Raw genomic sequence first — 5,756 nt, 5'->3', positions numbered from 1 at the left:
AAAGTTTAACGAAACCTGGAAAACTCCTTGGATTTGTACTTGCCTCACACAATGATAGGAGTAGGACTCCAAAATGTATGGTCATGGGAATCTAGCTAAAAAGTTGTTAAGAGCTGGCCATGGAAGGATTAAGAGGGCCTGATGTGGGGATTACAGTGGAAATGGAAAGGATAAAGCAGATGCAAGGAACATCTTTTAGACAGCCAATCCGCCCTTGTGTAATCTGTCAGTTTTCACAGATGAGAGATTCTCTTCCATCACAAGGTATTCTTAGCTCTGTCTGAAAATTATCTCTGTTTTGGTCTAGGGATTCCGTCTTCCTTCTAGTCTTATATATTTCCAAAACTTAATGCATCAATAATTTATCCCTAATTTTGAAAGGATACCTTGAGGTTCTTGATGTATGAGTGAGGAATGAACGATGTTTTGCTGAGTTTGATTTGAGAAAAAGGGCCCCGCTGTGGGGAAACGTGGCTGGAGATGACACTGAAACAAAAAGGAGTTTCTGGGAAAGAGACAGGATGGACATAAATCTTTAGTCAAAGGAACTTTGGAAAAAGCACAGATGTTAAAAAAGGAATATTTAAGAAGCTTTGCTGTGTGGTGTGCAATGGAACCTTTTAAACCCCTTTCGTGCCACTGATGTATCAGTAAAATCCATATTGTGCAGTTTGGCATAAACTCATAAATCTAGACTGACCACTGATTTTCAGCTTTGACTGTCTGTTATAATCACCTGAAGAACTTCCAGTAAATAGTCAATGTTTGACTCTGTTCCCAGATATTCTGATATATTTGGTCTTAAGTGGGGTCTCAGTATAGTACTTTGAAAAAGTGCTGCAGGTGATCTAAAGTGATCTTCAAACCAACAGTTTAGGGTCTGGAATGGTGATTTGTAGTCTTCCTCTGATTCATCGGAATCATCCTAGCAGTTTTAAACAGTACAGATGTACTGGCTCCACCTTACCCCATTTAATCTGAATCACTGGACATTACAAGCTTTTGTAAAGTTTCCCAGGTGATTCTGATGCAAGATGAAGTTTAAAAACTGCTGGCTCTAGAAGAGAAATATACCAGGTCCTAGAAGACAAGATGAATCCATTAAGAAGCCATATAGACTGTTTCTTAATGGCACTAAGTAACTAATTCCAAGATGTCTCCCTCTCAAAAGGTACTTATCAACATTTTATTTCTATGCTAAATGAATGAAAACGATGGTAAGAGCTATCCAAGGTTGATCCTACCCTCTAGACAAAAAAGAAGCGAGATGATTACGATGAAAGCAAACTTCCAATGCAACTCTTATTGTGCTTTAAGAATTGGTGCTTTCAGACTGCTTTCTTATTAACAGCAATTTGAAGTGGTAACTCATAGAAACTCTAATGTAAAGTCGTATGAGGGAAAAGGAAAAGAAAACCATCTCAGAAGAACAGAGGTCTTTTCAATATTAATCTGGTTTCATTCAGCTTCGAAGAGAAAGAAAGATACACAGCCTGATCCATTTTCAGGGACCAGCAGGGACACGAGGGGCCAAGTAGAATGGGATGGGACAGTGGTGTCCTGTCAGAGGTGGTAGGTGGCCAAGATGTCCCCAATCCTTTCCTGTTCTGGAACATTCTGTACAGGCAAGCTGGTGGCCTTTCAGGGTGTTCTGGATGGTGGCATCCCCTACACACACAGTTATTTATTAAACAATCACTTCCTTTTGCCAAAAATAATTTAAAAATTGGTCTGGTGTAAAATCATGAGGCCTATTATTCCACAGCAAGAAAACCACCCACAATTCCTCATAATTTACTACTTTGTAGTGTGGGCCATTTTTCTTTTCTCTTTTTTTTTTCTGAGACAGAGCCTTGCTCTGTCACCCAGGCTGGAGTGCAGCGGCATGATCGCAGCTCACTGCAACCACCACCTCCTGGGTTCAAGAGTTTCTCCTGTCTCAGCCTTCCGAGTAGCTCAGATTACAGGTGCATGCCCATGTCCATGGGTCCAGCTAATTTTTGTATTTTTAGTACAGACAGGGTTTAACCATGTTGGCCAGGCTGGTCTCGAACTCCTGACCTCAGATGATCCGCCTGCCTCGGCCTCCCAAAGTGCCGGGATTACAGGTGTGAGCCACCATGCCCAGTGTGGGGTATTTTTTACTACTGAAGTATTTGGGGCTTAAATTTATAAACAAGCATATACACACACACGCGCACGCGCGCATGCACAAGCACATGCACACGCACACACACGCACACGCATGCACACACGCACACGCACGCACACGTGCACACACGCGCACGCACACGCGTGTGCACGCATATTCACACACAGTTTCTGGGACATATTCACAGGCATACACACATGCACGCACAGACATTCACTCATATGATTTCTTTCAACTGATCCTGCGTGTTCTGCTCTTGTTCATAACATGGGAGCAGTTGACTGTTACTGCAGTGACTATTCCAATTATTAAGGCAATGAAATAGGTTGCCAGCAAGCCATAAAAAGCTCATTAGTTTAAAAAAATGCCAGCATTTTGATTTTGGTGAGATTAGTTCCTTACTTGCAGAGGACAGACTGTAATTACTCAATAAAGCTGCATTTTGTCACTCTGAAAGCTGCTGGCATACCAGGTGTTTAAGAAAGCAACACTGTGATTTTCCTCGTAACACCTGAATTCCAATCAAGACTGTTTAGTGCTGTAGTTTCCATATGAAAAAGAAAGCAGAAAGACAAAAGGCAAATCAAGAGTCTAACTCTGAGAACTGGCTAGAGCTGGTGAGAGTTCGTGGGCCAGTGTTGGAGGAATGAAGATGGTCTCTAATCATCCTGGATCATCCTAGATCAGCTCAGACCCAGTCCAGAGTCCAAGGGAACAATGCCATTGAGTTAAGACAAGGTTGATTATGAAAGATCTACAAAGCATGAAGTGTACTGATATGAAAAAAGTCTTTCTACTGTCACATGGAAGATGATTCAGGCAGGATTTGTTTTACCATAACAAAGTAACAAATAAAATGAAAACCTTAATAATGATACCAACTGCTGTTACAGAATTTTTTAAAAATTGCCCTTATGAATACAATGGTAGAGTTTTCTGCAATTTTTTCAAAGCACTACTCACATCGATTGAGTGCTTATATTTGTCTTCAGGACCACGTTTACTTTTGCTTTGCTTCTGTGAGTCAAGACTGGAAAACATAAATTCAGAGACAAGGTCCATTCCAGCCAGGGAACTTCATGATGCAAGGCTTGGAGTAGGAATGAACAGTCGTGGGGAAATCAGTATGACAGATGACTCAAGAAGGACCTGGGTTGAAATTCTGACTCCCGTTAGCTATGCTAACCTGAAAATGTTATGTAATCTCTGTGCCTTGGCTCGGTCATCTATAAAATGGCAACACAAGTACTGTCTACTTCATGGAGTCATTAGAAGAATCAAATGAATTAATGCATTTTATGCATTAATTCTTGTAAGCACTTAATTCAAGAGCATTACATGCATTAATTCAAGAGCGCTTAGCACAGCCCTCAGTAAGTCTTAGCTTCTATTAGTCGTCTTTGACTCATTCTTGTACCTCTTGCATCCAGCTCATTGCCAAGACTTACTGATTCTATCTCTATCTCTTATATCACCTCCACTTCTGTTTTTTTGTTTTTGTTTCTTTGACATGGAGTTTCGCTCTTGTTGCCCAGGCTGGAGTGCAATGGCACAATCTTGGCTCACTGCAACCTCCACCTCCAAGGTTCAAATGATTCTCCTGCCTCAGCCTTCTGAGTAGCTGGGATTACTGGGGTGAGCCATGCCCAGCTAATTTTGTATTTTTAGTAGAAGCAGGGTTTCTCCATGTTGGTCAGGCTGCTCTCAAACTCCCCACCTCAGCCTCCCAAAGTGCTGGGATTACAGGCTTGAGTCATCGTGCCCGGCCCTTTTTTTTTTTTTTTTTTTCCAATTCCTACTGTGCTCTCCTGGTTCAGGCAGATCCTCATTATTTCTGATCTGAATTCCTATAGCACCTTCCACATTGGCCTCCTCACCCTTTATTTTCTCTCTCTCCAGTCCATTCTGTATACTGAGACTAAATTCATCTTCTAGAACTTCAGTTCACATCACAGCCCTCTCTTGGGCAAAATCCTGTGAGTGCCCAGTGTCTGTAGAATGAAGCTCCTGGCATCAAAGCTGTCCGGCATAGGCCCAACAGACTCTGACTCCCACGATTCTCCTGAACGTCCTCTGTACCTCCAGCCCAAGCATGAAGCATGCATTTGAACAGAACATCGTGGGTGCCTCCACACCATCCCCTTCTTCCACACGGGATACCTCCCTTTCCCTCCTCCTCTTCCCTCTCCTTCACTTCCTTACTATGGACTCACCTGAACATTTCTGCTTGCTACAATTATAGGTATTCTTTATGTCTGAGCTTAAATGCCATCTCTATGAATCAGCCTGCTTCCCTCTCATCAAACAGATTCTAGTTCTCATCCTTTGAATCCCTATAGCACATTCTGGATATTTATATAAAGTAATTTTCCCTCTGTGGTACAGCCACATGTATTTGTGTAATCTTCCCCTCACCACTGTGAGTTTTCTGGGTCCTGGCCCTGTGTCTTACCCATCATTGTCTCCACTGCAGTCCCTAAGTGCTGCTGTAGAATTTAGCCTAGATTGAGAACTCAATACATGTTTATTGAGTGAAAGATGTTCATTGATATTAAAAATGTTGATGTTTCAATATCCAATGTAAACACAAAAACAAAAGATGGTTGGAATAAAGTCTTAAGACATGAGAGGCCAAGACTAAGAATTCAAGAATATGTTTCCAGCACTGAGCTGCGCCTACCTGGCAAGTATAATATATAATTATTGTGGAGGTAGTGTCATGTAGCCTCTCAAGGCAGAGAGAAGATATTCCTTAAAGAATCCCTTGCTGTTTGTCCTGATTATGAATGACTTTTCCCAGGCACCTGTATTCCTAGAAGGGAGTAGACTCCCTGGTAGTGGCACCCTGAAGTGCTTATTTTCCTCAGTAAATTAATCAACCGGGGCTTTGGTTTGCAAATCAGACCAGTGTGGAATCTTCTTTCAGGGCCTGATCCTTACTGGCAGAGTGCCAAAGGCTTCTAGGTGTGCAGCCAGCCAAGACCTTAGTTCTATACTTAGATGCCATAGAAGAGTGAAAGACCAAGACAAAAACCAAACGGGTGGAAATATCATCCTTTAATAATCTTCCTTTCCTTTTCTTAAAACAAGGCTAAATGCTCCTTTGGGATTCTAGTACTTCAGGATCTTCTGATTCATGCCAATCTGACGTAAATCATCTCTCCTCCCCTCTGCTCAGGACGGAAAGGAAAGTTTCAAGGACAGGCTATGGGATTGGGGGCGTAGAACCAGAAGGTTACATAAAGCAAGAGCTGGGGAGAACCCTCTGCCCACCCAGGCCCTCCATCTTTCCCTTAAAAACCTGTATTCCTTCCAATCCTCCTTGCTCCTGTTGAGCCATCCGCGCTTTTTCCTTGGGCTGTTTGTCTCTGCCTGGGAGTCTCTGAATGTCAGGCTGTGTGTGTCTGTGTGCATCTGTCTCTGCTAATCTGTGATGCTATTAAAGTCGTTGGGATTGTATATATCAATATGCAAATTTATGCAACAACTAATGCGTAACTTAGCATTTTACTTTTGAGCCAAAAGACTACACATGACTACTTACAATGATTTTATGTCCCCCAGAAACTTTTGGTTATGGAAAAACAAATCTCTGCAGCTTATC

Source organism: Piliocolobus tephrosceles, chromosome 5 (genome assembly GCF_002776525.5).
Source record: "Piliocolobus tephrosceles isolate RC106 chromosome 5, ASM277652v3, whole genome shotgun sequence".
NCBI lineage: Eukaryota > Metazoa > Chordata > Mammalia > Primates > Cercopithecidae > Piliocolobus > Piliocolobus tephrosceles.
This window is presented reverse-complemented; position numbering follows the sequence as displayed.